Raw genomic sequence first — 17,467 nt, 5'->3', positions numbered from 1 at the left:
TCTATGGAGTCTATTTCATAGGTTCTCTGTTATCGGTCGTAGAGATTCATCTTTTACCTCCCTTTTCAGATCGACGATATACTCTTATATATATACCATTACCTCTGCTGATTTTCGTTTCAGTACTGGTTTGGCTTTCTACAACATGTAGATGAGTGTCCTGGGGTAAGTAAATAAGCTTATTTTCTGTGACACTCTAAGCTATGGTTAGGCACTTTTTTTATAAAGTTCTAAATATATGTATTCAAACATTTATTTGCCTTGACTCAGGATGTTCAACATTCCTTATTTTCAGACAGTCAGTTTCATATTTGGGATAATGCATTTGAATCAATCATTTTTTCTTACCTTAAAAAATTTGACTTTTTCCCTGTGGGCTGTTAGGCTCGCGGGGGCTGAAAATGCTTCATTTTATTGCTTCATTCTTGGCGCGGACTTTTTTGGCGCAAAAAATGTTTTCTGTTTCCGGCGTCATACGTGTCGCCGGAAGTTGCGTCATTTTTTTACTTTTTTTGAGTCAAAAGTGTCGGCGTTCCGGATGTGGCGTCATTTTTGGCGCCAAATAATGTGGGCGTCTTATTTGGCGCTAAAAAATATGGGCGTCACTTTTGTCTCCACATTATTTAAGTCTCATTATTTATTGCTTCTGGTTGCTAGAAGCTTGTTCACTGGCATTTTTTTCCCATTCCTGAAACTGTCATTTAAGGAATTTGATCAATTTTGCTTTATATGTTGTTTTTTTCTATTACATATTGCAAGATGTTCCACGTTGCAACTGAGTCAGAAGATACTTCAGGAAAATCGCTGCCCGGTGCTGGAGCTACCAAAGCTAAGTGTATCTGCTATAAACTTTTGGTATCTGTTTCTCCAGCTGTTGTTTGTATTGAATGTCATGACAAACTTGTTAATGCAGATAAAATTTCCTTTAGTACTGTTACATTACCTGTTGCTGTTCCGTCAACATCTAATTCTCAGAGTGTTCCTGATAACATAAGAGATTTTGTTTTTAAATCCATTAAGTAGGCTTTGTCTGTTATTCCTCCTTCTAGTAAACATAAAAAATCTTTTAAAACTTCTCTTTTTTCAGATGAATTTTTAAATGAACATCATCATTCTGATACTGATAATGGTTCTTCTGGTTCAGAGGTTTCTGTCTCAGAGGTTGATGCTGATAAATCTTCGTTTTTGTTCAAGATGGAATTTATTCGTTCTTTACTTAAAGAAGTATTAATTGCATTAGAAATAGAGGATTCTCGTCCTCTTGATACTAAATCTAAACGTTTAAATAAGGTTTTTAAATCTCCTGTAGTTATTCCAGAGGTGTTTTCTCTCCCTGATGCTATTTCTGAAGTAATTTCCAGGGAATGGAATAATTTGGGTAATTCATTTACTCCTTCTAAAACGTTTTAAGCAATTATATCCTGTGCCATCTGACAGATTAGAGTTTTGGGACAAAATCCCTAAGGTTAATGGGGCTGTCTCTACTCCTGCTATATTTTTAGCGGATGTTGCTGCAGCTTCAACTTTTTGGTTAGAAGCTTTAGCGCAACAAGTAACAGATCATAATTCTTATAGCATTATTATTATTCTATAACAAGCTAATAATTTTATTTGTGATACCATCTTTGATATCATTAGAGTTGATGTCAGGTATATGTCTCTAGCTATTTTAGCTAGAAGAGCTTTATGGCTTAAAACTTGGAATGCTGATATGTCTTCTAAGTCAACTTTGCTATCCCTTTCTTTCCAGGGTAATAAATTATTCGGTTCTCAGTTAGATTCTATTATCTCAACTGTTACTGGAAGGAAGGGAACTTTTTTACCAAAGGATAAAAAATCTAAAGGTAAATTTAGGTCTAATAATCGTTTTCGTTCCTTTCCTCACAACAAGGAACAAAAGCCTGATCCTTCATCCTCAGGAGCGGTATCAGTTTGGAAACCATTTCCAGTTTGGAATATATCCAAGCCTTATAGAAACCCAAAGCCAGCTCCTGAGTACCCATGAAGGTGCGGCTCTCATTCCAGCTCAGCTGGTATGGGGCAGATTACGTTTTCTTCAAAGAAATTTGGATCAATTCCGTTCACAATCTCTGGTTTCAGAACATTGTTTCAGAAAGGTACAGAATTGGCTTCAAGTTAAGGCCTCCTGCAAAGAGATTTTTTTCTTTCCCGTGTCCCATTAAACCCAGCAAAAGCGCAGCATTTCTGAAATGTGTTTCAGATCTAGAGTTGGCTGGAGTAATTATGCCAGTTCCAGTTTTGGAAAAGGGGCTGGGGTTTTATTCTATCTCTTCATTGTACCAAAGAAGGTCAATTCCTTCAGACCAGTTCCGGATCTATCAATATTGAATCGTTATGTAAGGATACCAACATTCAAGATGGTAACTGTAGGACTATCCTGCCTTTTGTTTAGCAAGGGCATTATATGTCTACAATAGATTTACAGGATGCATATCTGCATATTCCGATTCATCCAGATCACTTTTAGTTTCTGAGATTCTCTTTTTAGACAAGCATTACCAGTTTTGTGGCTCTACCGTTTGGCCTAGCATCAGCTCCAAGAATTTTTTCAAAGGTTCTCGGTGCCCTTCTGTCTGTAATCAGAGAACAGGGTATTGGTATTTCCTTATTTTGGACGATATCTTGGTACTTGCTCAGTCTTCTCATTTCGCAGAATCTCATACGAATCGACTTGTGTTGTTTCTTCAAGATCATGGTTGGAGGATCAATTTACCAAAAAAGTTCATTGATTCCTCAGGCAAGGGTAACCTTTTTAGGTTTCCAGATAGATTCAGTGTCTATGACTCTGTCTTTGTCAGACAAGAGAAGTCTAACATTGATATCAGCTTGCCAAAACCTTCAGTCACAATCATTCCCTTTGGTAGCCTTATGCATGGAAATTTTAGATCTTATGACTGCTGCATCGGACGCGATCTCCTTTGCTCGTTTTCACATGCGACCTCTTCAGCTCTGTATGCTGAACCAATGGTGCAGGGATTACACAAGATATCTCAATTAATATCTTTAAACCGATTGTACGACACTCTCTGACGTGGTGGACAGTTCACCATCGTTTAGTTCAGGGGGCTTCTTTGTTCTTCCGACCTGGACTATAATCTCAACAGATGCAAGTCTTACAGGTTGGGGAGCTGTGTGGGGGTCTCTGACGGCACAAGGGGTTTGGGAATCTCAGGAGGTGAGGTTACCGATCAATATTTTGGAACTCCGTGCAATTTTCAGAGCTCTTCAGTCTTGGCCTCTTCTGAAGAGAGAGTTGTTCATTTGTTTTCAGATAGACAATGTCACAACTGTGGCATACATGATCAATCATCAAGGAGGGACTCACAGTCCTCTGGCTATGAAAGAAGTATCTCGAATTTTGGTTTGGGCGGAATCCAGCTCCTGTCTAATCTCTGCGGTTCATATCCCAGGTATAGACAATTGGGAAACGGATTATCTCAGTCGCCAAACGTTGCATCCGGGCGAATGGTCTCTTCACCCAGAGGTATTTCTTCAGATTGTTCAAATGTGGGAACACCCAGAAATAGATCTGATGGCTTCTCATCTAAACATGAAACTTCCCAGGTATCTGTCCAGATCCCGGGATCCTCAGGCGGAGGCAGTGGATGCATTATCACTTCCTTGGAAGTATCATCCTGCCTATATCTTTCCGCCTCTAGTTCTTCTTCCAAGAGTAATCTCCAAGATTCTGAAGGAATGCTCGTTTGTTCTGCTGGTAGCTCCAGCATGGCCTCACAGGTTTTGGTATGCGGATCTTGTCCGGATGGCCTCTTGCCAGCTGTGGACTCTTCCGTTAAGACCAGACCTTCTGTCGCAAGGTCCTTTCTTACATCAGGATCTCAAATCCTTAAATTTAAAGGTATGGAGTTTCAACGCTTGATTCTTGGTCAAAGAGGTTTCTCTGACTCTGTGATTAATACTATGTGACAGGCTCGTAAATCTGTATCTAGAGAGATATATTATAGAGTCTGGAAGACTTATATTTCTTGGTGTCTTTCTCATCATTTTTCCTGGCATTCTTTTAGAATTCCGAGAATTTTACAGTTTCTTCAGAATGGTTTAGATAAAGGTTTGTTCGCAAGTTCCTTGAAAGGACAAATCTCTGCTCTTTCTGTTCTTTTTCACAGAAAGATTGCTAATCTTCCTGATATTCATTGTTTTGTACAAGCTTTGGTTCGTATAAAACCAGTCATTAAGTCAATTTCTCCTCCTTGGAGTTTGAATTTGGTTCTGGGGGCTCTTCAAGCTCCTCCTTTTGAACCCATGCATTCTTTGGTCATTAAATTACTTTCTTGGAAAGTTTTGTTTCTTTTGGCCATCTCTTCTGCCAGAAGAGTCTCTGAATTATCTGCTCTTTCTTGTGAGTCTCCTTTTCTGATTTTTCATCAGGATAAGGCGGTGTTGCGAACTTCTTTTGAATTTTTTACCTAAGGTTGTGAATTCTAACAACATTAGTAGAGAATTGTGGTTCCTTCATTATGTCCTAATCCTATGAATTCTAAGGAGAAATCATTGCATTCTTTGGATGCTGTTAGAGCTTTGTAATATTATGTTGAAGCTACTAAGTCTTTCCGAAAGTCTTCTAGTCTATTTGTCATCTTTTCCGGTTCTAGAAAAGGCCGGAAAGCTTCTGCCATTTCTTTGGCATCTTGGTTGAAATCTTTATTTCATCATGCCTATGTCGAGTCGGGTAAAACTCCGCCTCGAGGGATTACAGCTCATTCTACTAGGTTAGTTTCTACTTCCTGGGCGTTTAGGAATGAAGCTTCGGTTGATCAGATTTGCAAAGCAGCAACTTGGTCCTCTTTGCATACTTTTACTATATTCTACCTTTTTGATGTGTTTTCTTCTTCTGAAGCAGTTTTTGGTAGAAAAGTACTTCAGGCAGCGGTTTCAGTTTGAATCTTCTGCTTATGTTTTCATTAAACTTTATTTTGGGTGTGGATTATTTTCAGCAGGAATTGGCTGTCTTTATTTTATCCCTCCCTCTCTAGTGACTCTTGCGTGGAAAGATCCACATCTTGGGTAGTCATTATCCCATACGTCACTAGCTCATGGACTCTTGCTAATTACATGAAAGAAAACATAATTTATGTAAGAACTTACCTGATAAATTCATTTCTTTCATATTAGCAAGAGTACATGAGGCCCACCCTTTTTTTGTGGTGGTTATGATTTTTTTGTATAAAGCACAATTATTCCAATTCCTTATTTTTTATGCTTTCGCACTTTTTTCTTATCACCCCACTTCTTGGCTATTCGTTAAACTGATTTGTGGGTGTGGTGAGGGGTGTATTTATAGGCATTTTAAGGTTTGGGAAACTTTGCCCCTCCTGGTAGGAATGTATATCCCATACGTCACTAGCTCATGGACTCTTGCTAATATGAAAGAAATGAATTTATCAGGTAAGTTCTTACATAAATTATGTTTTTTGTATCACCTAGTTATTTTCCATGAAAGGCTTTTCTGCTGCTCTGCTTATATCTTACCAAACTGCCAAAGAGGTTAGTAAAAAAAACAAAAACCAGAGCCAGCAGCTTAGAAGGGTTCTGTATTACAGTGTTGCCTATAATTTACTTATCTTGATGCAGGAAGTTAAAGCAACATCTGATGGGATACACCCAGAACAGAATGTAATCCAGACTTTATGAACTTGCTAAACGAGCAATAATTTTGTCTGTGGTTTGAAGGCTGTATGCAACATTGTGTGAGTCAATGGTTTAGTTCCCATGCACTGTATCATTTTATACTAGCGTAGTTGATCTAATGCCAGGAAAGGACTGGCAACTTTTGATCTGGTGAGCAAATACAACTTAGTAGCAATGGTATATACTATTATATACATGATTGTGCTATCTGTTTTGTTGCTATTTATACAGCCATATTTCTTTGTTACTAACTATATCATTACACAAGTGTCTGTTACTCCCTCACTCAACTTTTTTCTCTCTTTTATTCCACCATCTTCTCTTTGATTTTGATTTTTCTTTCCCCACTGGCCCTGACTCCTCAAGCTGTTTATGCTCAGATTGTATTTTTGCAATACTCATTCTCTGCCTGAACTCTGTGTCTTGGCAAGAAATTTGTTGTTAAAGGGACACTGAACCCAAATGTTTTTCTTTTGTGGTTCAGATAGAGCATAACATTTTAAGCAACTTTCTAATATACTCCTCTTATCAAATTTTCTTCATTCTCTTGGTATCTTTATTTGAAATGCAAGAATGTAAGTTTAGATGCCGGCTCATTTTTGATGAGCAACCTGGTAAATTCATCCACCAATAAAAAAAAGTGCTATCCAGAGTTCTGAACCCAAAAAAATAAATAAAGATAGCAAGAAAACGAAGAAAAATTGATAATAGGAGTAAATTAGAAAGTTACTTAAAATTGCATGCTCTATCTGAACCACGAAAGAAAAAAATTGGGTTCAGTGTCCCTTTAAGCAGAAGTTTGCTGCATCCAAAAATGCATTAATCTATTTTTTTATTACATTACTAACTAAAAAACATTCACCTAGTTTTAGAGTTCTGCGTTAGCCGTCAAAAGCAGCGTTACCGCCCGCTGGTATTTAGAGTCAGGCAGGAAAGGGTCTAACGCTCACTTCCCTACCGCGATTCCAGGCTACCGCAGATCCCCTTACGCCAATTGCGTATCCTATCTTTTCAGTGGGATCTGCCTAACGCCGGTATTTGGAGTCTTGGGAGAAGTGAGCGGTAGAGCCTCTACCGACAAGACTCCTACCGACAAGTCAGTAGTTAAGAGCTTTATGGGCTAACGCGTGAATATAAAGCTCTTAACTACTGTGCTATAAAGTACACTAACACCCATAAACTACCTATGTACCCCTAAACCGAGGCCCCCCCCACATCGCTGCCACTATAATAAAAAAATTTAACCCCTAATCTGCCGACCGGACACCGCCGCCACCTACATTATACCTATATACCCCTAATCTGCAGCCCCTAACATTGCTGACACCTATATTATATTTATTAATCCCTAAACCGCCGCACTCCCCGCCTCGCAAACACTATAATAAATTGTATTAACCCCTAATCTGCCCTCCCTAACATCGCCAACACCTACCTACAATTATTAACCCCTAATCTCCCGCCCGCACCATCACCGCTACTATAATAAAGTTATTAACCCGTAAACCTAACTCTAACCCTAACACCCCCCTAACATAAATATAATTTAAATGAAACGAAATAATATTCCTAGAATTAACTAAATTAATTCTATTTAAAACTAAATACTTACCTATAAAATAAACCCTAATATAGCTACAATATAACTATTAATTACATTGTAGCTATTTTAGGATTTATATTTATTTTACAGGCAACTTTGTATTTATTTTAACTAGGTACAATAGCTATTAAATAGTTAAGAACTATTTAATAGCTACCTAGTTAAAATAAGTACAAAATTGCCTGTAAAATAAATCCTAACCTAAGTTACAAATACACCTAACACTACACTATCATTAAATAAATTACCTACAATTAGCTAAATTAAAATACAATGAAATAAACTATTCTATAATACAAAAAAAACCCACTAAATTACAAAAAATAAAAAAGAATTACAAGAAGTTTAAACTAATTACACCTAATCTAAGCCCCCTAATAAAATAAAAAAGCCCCCCAAAATAAAAAATTCCCTACCCTATTATAAATTACCAAAGTAAAAGGGCTTTTTGCGGGCATTGCCCCAAAGTAATCAGCTCTTTTACCTGTAAAAAAAAAAAAAAATACAACCCCCCCAACATTAAAACCCACCACCCACATACCCCTACTCTAACCCACCCAAACCCCCCTTAAATAAACCTAACACTACCCCTCTGAAGATCTCCCTACCTTGAGCCATCTTCACCCAGCCGGGCCGAAGTCTTCATCCGATGGGGCAGAAGAGGACATCCAGACCAGCAGAAGTCTTCATCCTATCCGGGTAGAAGAGGACATCCGGACCAGCAGACATCTTCATCCAAGCGGCATCTTCTATCTTCATTCATCCGACGAGGAGCGGCTCCATCTTCAAGACCTACGTCGCGGAGCATCCTTCCTGGCCGACGGACTAACGACGAATGCCTGGTCCTTTAAATGACGTCATCCAAGATGGCGTCCCTCGAATTCCGATTGGCTGATAGGATTCTATCAGCCAATCGGAATTAAGGTAGAAAAAATCTGATTGGCTGATGCAATCAGCCAATCAGATTGAAGTTCAATCCGATTGGCTGATCCAATCAACCAATCGTATTGAACTCGCATTCTATTGGCTGATCGGAACATCGGATTGAATTTCAATCTGATTGGCTGATTGCATCAGCCAATTAGATTTTTTCTACCTTAATTCCGATTGGCTGATAGAATTCTATCAGACAATCGGAATTGAAGGGACTCCATCTTGGATGACGTCCCTTAAAGGAACCTTCATTCGTCGGGAAGTCATCGGTTGAAGAGGATGGCTCCGCGTCGGCTCTGTTGAAGATGGCTCCGCTCCGGGTGGATGAAGATTGAAGACGCCGCCTGGATGAACACTTCTACCCTATGGAGGACCTCTTCTTTGCTGCTTGGATGAAGACTTCTACCGGATCAAGGACCTCCTCTGCGCACCTTGGATGAAGAATTCAGCTCGGCTGGGTGAAGACGACTCAAGGTAGGGAGATCTTCAGGGGGTTAGCGATAGGTTTTTTTTAAGGGGGGTTTGGGTGGGTTAGAATAGAGGTATGTGGGTGGTGAGTTGTAATGTTGGGGCGGTATTGTATTTTTATTTTCAGGTAAAAGAGCTGATTACTTTGGGGTAATGCCCTGCAAAAAGCCCTTTTAAGGGCTGGTAAAAGAGCTGATTACTTTGGTAGTTTAGAATAGGGTAGGGAATTTTTTATTTTGGGGGGCTTTTTTATTTTATTAGGGGGCTTAGATTAGGTGTAATTCGTTTTAAATTCTTGTAATTATTTTTTATTTCTTGTAAAAAAAAAAATTTGTATTATAGAATAATTTATTTTATTGTATTTTATTTTAGGTAATTGTAGGTAATTTATTTAATTAATTTATTGATAGTGTAGTGTTAGGTGTATTTTACAGGTAATTTTGTACTTATTTCTCTTGTAAGGTGTATCCAGTCCACGGATCATCCATTACTTGTGGGATATTCTCCTTCCCAACAGGTCTGGTGGACATGTCATCCCTTCCACCAAGGACTCTGCCTCTGAGACAGGACCTTTCAACCATCCAAATCTAATTTCTCTGAGACTGACTGCCTGGAGATTGAACGCTTGATTTTATCAAAGCGTGGCTTCTCCGAGTCAGTTATTGATACCTTAATTCAGGCACGAAAGCCTATCACCAGGAAAATCTATCATAAGATATGGCGTAAATATCTTTATTGGTGTGAATCCAAGGGTTACTCATGGAGTAAAGTCAGGATTCCCAGGATATTATCTTTTCTCCAAGAAGGATTGGAGAAAGGATTGTCAGCTAGTTCCTTAAAGGGACAGATTTCTGCTCTGTCTATTCTTTTGCACAAGCGTCTGGCGGATGTTCCAGACGTTCAGGCATTTTGTCAGGCTTTAGTTAGAATCAAGCCTGTGTTTAAACCTGTTGCTCCACCATGGAGTTTAAATTTTGTTCTTAAAGTTCTTCAGGGGGTTCCGTTTGAACCTCTTCATTCCATAGATATCAAACTTTTATCTTGGAAAGTTCTATTTTTGGTAGCTATTTCCTGGGCTCGTAGAGTTTCCGAGTTATCTGCCTTACAATGTGATTCCCCTTATCTGATCTTCCATGCAGATAAGGTAGTTTTGCGTACCAAACCTGGGTTTTTACCTAAGGTGGTATCTAATAAGAATATCAATCAGGAGATTGTTGTTCCGTCATTGTGTCCTAATCCTTCTTCAAAGAAGGAACGTCTATTACACAATCTTGACGTGGTTCGTGCTTTAAAGTATTATTTACAAGCTACTAAAGATTTTCATCAAACATCTGCTTTGTTTGTTGTCTACTCTGGACAGAGGAAAGGCCAAAAGGCTTCGGCAACTTCTCTTTCACTTTGGCTAAGAAGTATAATACACTTAGCTTATGAGACTGCTGGCCAGCAGCCTCCTGAAAGGATTACAGCTAATTCTACTAGAGCTGTGGCTTCCACATGGGCCTTTAAAATTGAGGCTTCTGTTGAACAGATTTGCAAGGCGGTGACTTGGTCTTCGCTTCATACTTTTTCAAAATTCTATAAATTTGATACTTTTGCTTCTTCGGAGGCCATTTTTGGGAGAAAGGTTTTACAGGCAGTGGTTCCTTCCGTTTAAGTACCTGCCTTGTCCCTCCCTTCATCCGTGTACTTTAGCTTTGGTATTGGTATCCCACAAGTAATGGATGATCCGTGGACTGGATACACCTTACAAGAGAAAACATAATTTATGCTTACCTGATAAATTTATTTCTCTTGTGGTGTATCCAGTCCATGGCCCGCCCTGTCATTTTAAGGCAGGTATTTTTTAACTCTAAACTACAGTCACCACTGCACCCTATAGTTTCTCCTTTCTCTTGCTTGTCTTCGGTCGAATGATTGGAGGTGGCAGTTAGGGGAGGAGCTATATAGACAGCTCTGCTGTGGGTGATCCTCTTTCAACTTCCTGTTGGGAAGGAGAATATCCCACAAGTAATGGATGATCCGTGGACTGGATACACCACAAGAGAAATAAATTTATCAGGTAAGCATAAATTATGTTTTTAACTAGGTAGCTATTAAATAGTTAATAACTATTTAATAGCTATTGTACCTAGTTAAAATAAATACAAAGTTGCCTGTAAAATAAATATAAATCCTAAAATAGCTACAATGTAATTATTAGTTATATTGTAGCTATATTAGGGTTTATTTTATAGGTAAGTATTTAGTTTTAAATAGGAATAATTTAGTTATTTTTAGGAATATTATTTCGTTTCATTTAAATTATATTTGTTAGGGGGGTGTTAGGGTTAGGGTTAGACTTAGGTTTAGGGGTTAATAACTTTATTATAGTAGCGGCGACGTTGCGGGCGGGAGATTAGGGGTTCATAATTGTAGGTAGGTGGCGGCGATGTTAGGGAGGGCAGATTAGGGGTTAATACTATTTATTCTAGTGTTTGCGAGGCGGGAGTGCGGCGGTTTAGGGGTTAATACATTTATTATAGTGGCGGCGATGTCCGGCCGGCAGATTAGGGGTTAATAAGTGTAGGTAAGGTAGCGGCGATGTTGGGGGGCAGATTAGGGGTTAATAAATATAATATAGGGGTCGGCGGTGTTAGGGGCAGCAGATTAGGGGTTCATAGGGATAATGTAGGTTGCGGCGGTGTCCGGAGCGGCAGATTAGGGGTTAATAATAAAATGCAGGTGTCAGCGATAGCGAGGCAGCAGATTAGGGGTTAATAAGTGTAAGGTTTGGGGTGTTTAGACTCGGGGTACATGTTAGGGTGTTAGGCCCAGACTTAGAGAGTGTTTTCCCATAGGAAACAATGGGGCTGCGTTAGGAGCTGAACGCTGCTTTTTTTCCAGCCCAAAATGCCCCATTGTTTCCTATGGGGATATCGTGCACGAGCACGTTTTTCCAGCTTACCGCTACCGTAAGCAACGCTGGTATTGAGGGTTGAAGTGGAGCTACATTAGGCTCAACGCACCCTTTTTTGAGCCTAACGCAGGCCCTCAGACAACTCTAAATACCAGCGTTGTCTTAAGGGTGCGTTGGGAAAAAAAGCAGTGTTAACTACGCAGGTCTTTACCGACAAAACTCTAAATCTAGAGGCTTGTTAGTGCAAATTTGGAGGGATTGGTAAGAAACTTTTGCTTGGTTTTATAAAGATAAGAAACTTTTGCTTGGTTTTATAAAGATATGGTTTTATAAAGATACACTGCATTCTGTAGCAATTTGATGAGCTCCTCTCCTTGGCTCTTCCTGTAAATCCCCGGCTATTTAGAATATAACAAGCATTAAAAAAAAAAAAAGCATTTGAACAGCAGGAAAATATATGTAGAGAGTATGTATACAGTTTTTAATGTTACTTGAACAGATAGGTATATTATGAGAAAAATCATGCACACTCTTGAATTTACCATACTGATTCACTGCATAATTCTCCCATACATTTTTATTGTGCTGGAAATCTTACGTTTTTGGATTGAATCACTGTAGCAAAGCTAAATAATTTCACTAATAAATTAAACAATTTCATCTTGAATCAGGGTAGTAGCTTTTATACACTTTGCCATACTGGGCCCATTAAATAATACATTGTACGTTTCTGTATCACTGCAGTAACCTTAAAGCATATTACCATAATGAATCACTGCATCCTTTTAGTACACCTAGCACCACAGAAGGAAGGTGCATTTCTAAATGATTTTGCATTTTGGCCATTTGCACAATCCGTTATTAATGCAATGACAGGTTCCTCTAGTGCTGGCCGCTCCCAGGTCACCAGCCTGGGGCCCAGTTTTCTGAATTTCAAAGTAATGTGTGCACGGATGTGAAAAAAAAGCCATTAATTAGTATTCTTTGGCATCCTGCTTACTGCCATCCACAAAGGTTAAAGTTTGCTGAGTTGCTCCTTGTACCATTGCCACTTGATACTGCACTAATTGCCTGCAAGTTAATCATATATATATTTTTAAATGGACATGAAACCCAAATGTTTCTTGATTTAGATAGACCATAGAATTTTTACAACTTTCCGATTTACTTCTGATATTAAAATGTTTTCATTCTCTTGGTTATTATTTGTTGAAGGAGCAGCAGTGCACTACTGGAAGCTAGCTGAACACAAGTGAGCCAATGAGAAGAGAGCATCCACCAATTAACAGCTAGCACAAAGTAGTTCATAGCTACTCCTGAGCCTACCTATGTTTGCTTCTCAACAAGGTACATAAAGAGAATGAGGCAAATAAGATAATAGAAGTAAATTAGAAAGCTGGTCAAAATTGCATGTTCTATCATCTTCTATTTGACTTTACTGTACCTTTTAGGGCCAGATTACAAGTGGAGCGCTAAATATCGCTTTCATTATTCGAATCAGCCAATAGAATAAGAGCTGCTTAAATCCTATTGGCTGATTTGAACAGCCAATATGATTTTAGCAGCCCTAATTCCTATTGACTGATTTAAATTTTTCAGCCAATAGGATTGCAATGGTACCCCCAGTATTAAAGGGGGTACCTTGCATTTCAATCCTCAGTGTGCGGCGGACAATCACATGAAGAGGACCTCCACGTCAGATCGATGGACTTCTGCCTGGACCTTCGCCGTGGACCTCCGCGCATCAACTGCTCCGCCTCCGCAGGGATGAAGAAGATGCCGGTCCCGCGATGGTTGAAGATGGAGCAGCCTGGATGAAGATGGAGCCACCGGGATGAAGATCTTTCAAGCGCGACTTAAGCAACTGTGAGTACCTAAAGAGGGGTTAGTGTTAGGTTTTTTAAGGTTTTTTTAGGATTTTTTTTTTTTGATTAGGGTTTTAGCATTTCTTAAAAGAGCTGAATGCCATTTTAAGGGCAAGAAAAGGAGCTGAATGCCATTTTAAGAGGAATGGCCATACAAATGCCCTTTTCAGGGCAATGGGTAGATTAGGTTTTATTAGATAGTTTTTTTATTTTGTGGGTTTGGGGGGTGGGGATTTGTAATGTTAGTGGTTCTTCATATTTTTGTTTAGAAAAAGAGCTGATTTCTTTAGGGCAATGCCCTACAAAGGCCCTTTTAAGACCTATTGGTAGTTTATTTTAGATTAGGTTTCTTTTATTTTGGATTGTTTTTTTTGTTTTTTTTAAAAAATGGGTATTAGAATAGAAATAATTTTTTTTTTTGGGATTATTCGTTTGTTATTTTGTGTTTTGTTTTTTTTTTTTTTTTTCGTTTTGGGGTGTTTTTTTTTTTTTTTTTAGAATAGCCATTTTTTTATGGGCAGCAAAAGAGCTGAATGCCCTTTTTAGGGTAATGGGTAGATTAAGTTTTATTTTATTTTTATTTTTTTATTTTGGGGGTGGGGTTTGTATACTATTGGCGGGAGGTTGTTTTTCTTTTGTAGAAAAAGAGCTGATTTCTTTAGGGCAATGCCCTATAAAAGGCCCTTTCTTCTGTTATGTGTGATCAGTCCACGGGTCATCATTACTTCTGGGATATAACTCCTCCCCAACAGGAAATGCAAGAGGATTCACCCAGCAGAGCTGCATATAGCTCCTCCCCTCTACGTCACTCCCAGTCATTCTCTTGCACCCAGCAACTAGATAGGATGTGTGAGAGGACTATGGTGATTATACTTAGTTTTTATAACTTCAATCAAAAGTTTGTTATTTTACAATAGCACCGGAGCGTGTTATTGCCTCTCTGGCAGAGTTTGAAGAAGAATCTACCAGAGTTTTTACTATGATTTTAACCGGAGTAGTTAAGATCATATTGCTGTTTCTCGGCCATCTGAGGGAGGTAAAAGCTTCAGATCAGGGGACAGCGGGCAGATGAATCTGCATTGAGGTATGTAGCAGTTTTTATTTTCTGAATGGAATTGATGAGAAAATCCTGCCATACCGTTATAATGACATGTATGTATACTCTACACTTCAGTATTCTGGGGATGGTATTTCACCGGAATTACTCTGTTAAAAGTACATTAAACCTTTTAATAGGTATTTATTATGTTAAACGTTTTTGCTGGAATGTAGAATCGTTTGCATTTTCTGAGGTACTGAGTGAATAAATATTTGGGCATTATTTTTCCACTTGGCAGTTGCTTGTTTTAATTGTGACAGTTTCGTTTCTCTCTCACTGCTGTGTGTGAGGGGGAGGGGCCGTTTTTGGCGCTCTTTGCTACGCATCAAAAATTTCCAGTCAGTTACTCTTGTATTTCCTGCATGATCCGGTTCATCTCTAACAGATCTCAGGGGTCTTCAAACTTCTTTGGAGGGAGGTAGATTCTCTCAGCAGAGCTGTGAGACTTATATATTGACTGTGATTAAAAACGTTGCTCTGTAATTTTTATGTTTCAAATTTAATTATTGTTACTTTACTAATGGGAACAAACCTTTGCTAAAAGTTGTGTTGTTTTTAAGGATTGATGCTATAACTGTCTTTCAGTTCATTATTTCAACTGTCATTTAATCGTTTAGTGCTCTTTGAGGCACAGTACGTTTTTGTTAAATAAGATTGTAACCAAGTTGCAAGTTTATTGCTAGTGTGTTAAACATGTCTGATTCAGAGGAAGATATCTGTGTCATTTGTTCCAATGCCAAGGTGGAGCCCAATAGAAATTTATGTACTAACTGTATTGATGCTACTTTAAATAAAAGCCAATCTGTACAAATTGAACAAATTTCACCAAACAGCGAGGGGAGAGTTATGCCGACTAACTCGCCTCACGTGTCAGTACCTGCATCTCCCGCCCAGGAGGTGCGTGATATTATGGCGCCTAGTACATCTGGGCGGCCATTACAGATAACATTACAAGATATGGCTACTGTTATGACTGAAGTTTTGGCTAAATTACCAGAACTAAGAGGCAAGCGTGATCACTCTGGGGTGAGAACAGAGTGCGCTGATAATACTAGGGCCATGTCTGATACTGCGTCACAGCTTGCAGAACATGAGGACGGAGAGCTTCATTCTGTGGGTGATGGTTCTGATCCAAACAGATTGGATTCAGATATTTCAAATTTTAAATTTAAATTGGAGAACCTCCGTGTATTACTAGGGGAGGTTTTAGCGGCTCTTAATGATTGTAACACTGTTGCAATACCAGAAAAATTGTGTAGGTTGGATAAATACTTTGCGGTACCGGCGAGTACTGACGTTTTTCCTATACCTAAGAGACTAACTGAAATTGTTACTAAGGAGTGGGATAGACCCGGTGTGCCGTTCTCACCCCCTCCAATATTTAGAAAGATGTTTCCAATAGACGCCACCACACGGGACTTATGGCAAACGGTCCCTAAGGTGGAGGGAGCAGTTTCTACTTTAGCTAAGCGTACCACTATCCCGGTGGAGGATAGCTGTGCTTTTTCAGATCCAATGGATAAAAAATTAGAGGGTTACCTTAAGAAAATGTTTGTTCAACAAGGTTTTATATTGCAACCCCTTGCATGCATCGCGCCGATTACGGCCGCGGCAGCATTTTGGATTGAGTCTCTGGAAGAGAACCTTAGTTCAGCTACGCTGGACGACATTACGGACAGGCTTAGAGTCCTTAAACTAGCTAATTCATTCATTTCGGAGGCCGTAGTACATTTAACAACAAACTTACGGCTAAGAACTCAGGATTCGCCATTCAGGCACGTAGGGCGCTGTGGCTAAAATCCTGGTCAGCTGATGTAACTTCTAAGTCCAAATTACTTAATATACCTTTCAAAGGGCAAACTTTATTTGGGCCCGGTTTGAAAGAAATTATCGCTGACATTACAGGAGGTAAGGGCCACGCCCTGCCTCAAGACAAAGCCAAAGCTAAGGCTAGACAGTCTAATTTTCGTCCCTTTCGGAATTTCAAAGCAGGAGCAGCATCAACTTCCACTGCACCAAAACAGGAAGGAGCTGTTGCTCGTTACAGACAAGGCTGGAAACCTAACCAGTCCTGGAACAAGGGCAAGCAGGCCAGGAAACCTGCTGCTGCCCCAAAGACAGCATGAACCGAGGGCCCCCGATCCGGGACCGGATCTAGTGGGGGGCAGACTCTCTCTCTTCGCCCAGGCCTGGGCAAGAGATGTTCAGGATCCCTGGGCGCTAGAGATCATATCTCAGGGATACCTTCTAGACTTCAAATTCTCTCCCCCAAGAGGGAGATTTCATCTGTCAAGGTTGTCAACAAACCAGATAAAGAAAGAAGCGTTTCTACGCTGTGTACAAGATCTGTTATTAATGGGAGTGATCCATCCGGTTCCGCGGTCGGAACAAGGACAAGGGTTTTACTCAAACCTGTTTGTGGTTCCCAAAAAAGAGGGAACTTTCAGGCCAATCTTGGATTTAAAGATCCTAAACAAATTCCTAAGAGTTCCATCGTTCAAAATGGAAACTATTCGGACAATCTTACCCATGATCCAAAAGGGTCAGTACATGACCACAGTGGATTTAAAGGATGCTTACCTTCACATACCGATTCACAAAGATCATTACCGGTATCTAAGGTTTGCCTTCTTAGACAGGCATTACCAGTTTGTAGCTCTTCCATTCGGATTGGCTACGGCTCCAAGAATCTTCACAAAGGTTCTGGGTGCCCTTCTGGCGGTACTAAGACCGCGAGGAATTTCGGTAGCTCCGTACCTAGACGACATTCTGATACAAGCTTCAAGCTTTCAAACTGCCAAGTCTCATACAGAGTTAGTTCTGGCATTTCTAAGGTCGCATGGATGGAAAGTGAACGAAAAGAAGAGTTCTCTTTTTCCTCTCACAAGAGTTCCATTCTTGGGGACTCTTATAGATTCTGTAGAAATGAAGAT

The 17,467-nt window shown here is 39.5% G+C and overlaps 1 protein-coding gene across 3 annotated transcripts in view; it reads left to right on the top strand.

The window, feature by feature from the left end:
* The window catches only part of TP63 (tumor protein p63), a 476,949-nt gene that overhangs the window by 327,710 nt on the left and 131,772 nt on the right, over window positions 1-17,467 (top strand). The window lies entirely within an intron of this gene.

This window comes from Bombina bombina, chromosome 4 (genome assembly GCF_027579735.1).
Source record: "Bombina bombina isolate aBomBom1 chromosome 4, aBomBom1.pri, whole genome shotgun sequence".
NCBI classification, from domain to species: Eukaryota; Metazoa; Chordata; class Amphibia; order Anura; family Bombinatoridae; genus Bombina; species Bombina bombina.
Note: the sequence above shows the minus strand (reverse complement) of the source record. Positions and strands in the feature narration are given on the sequence as shown.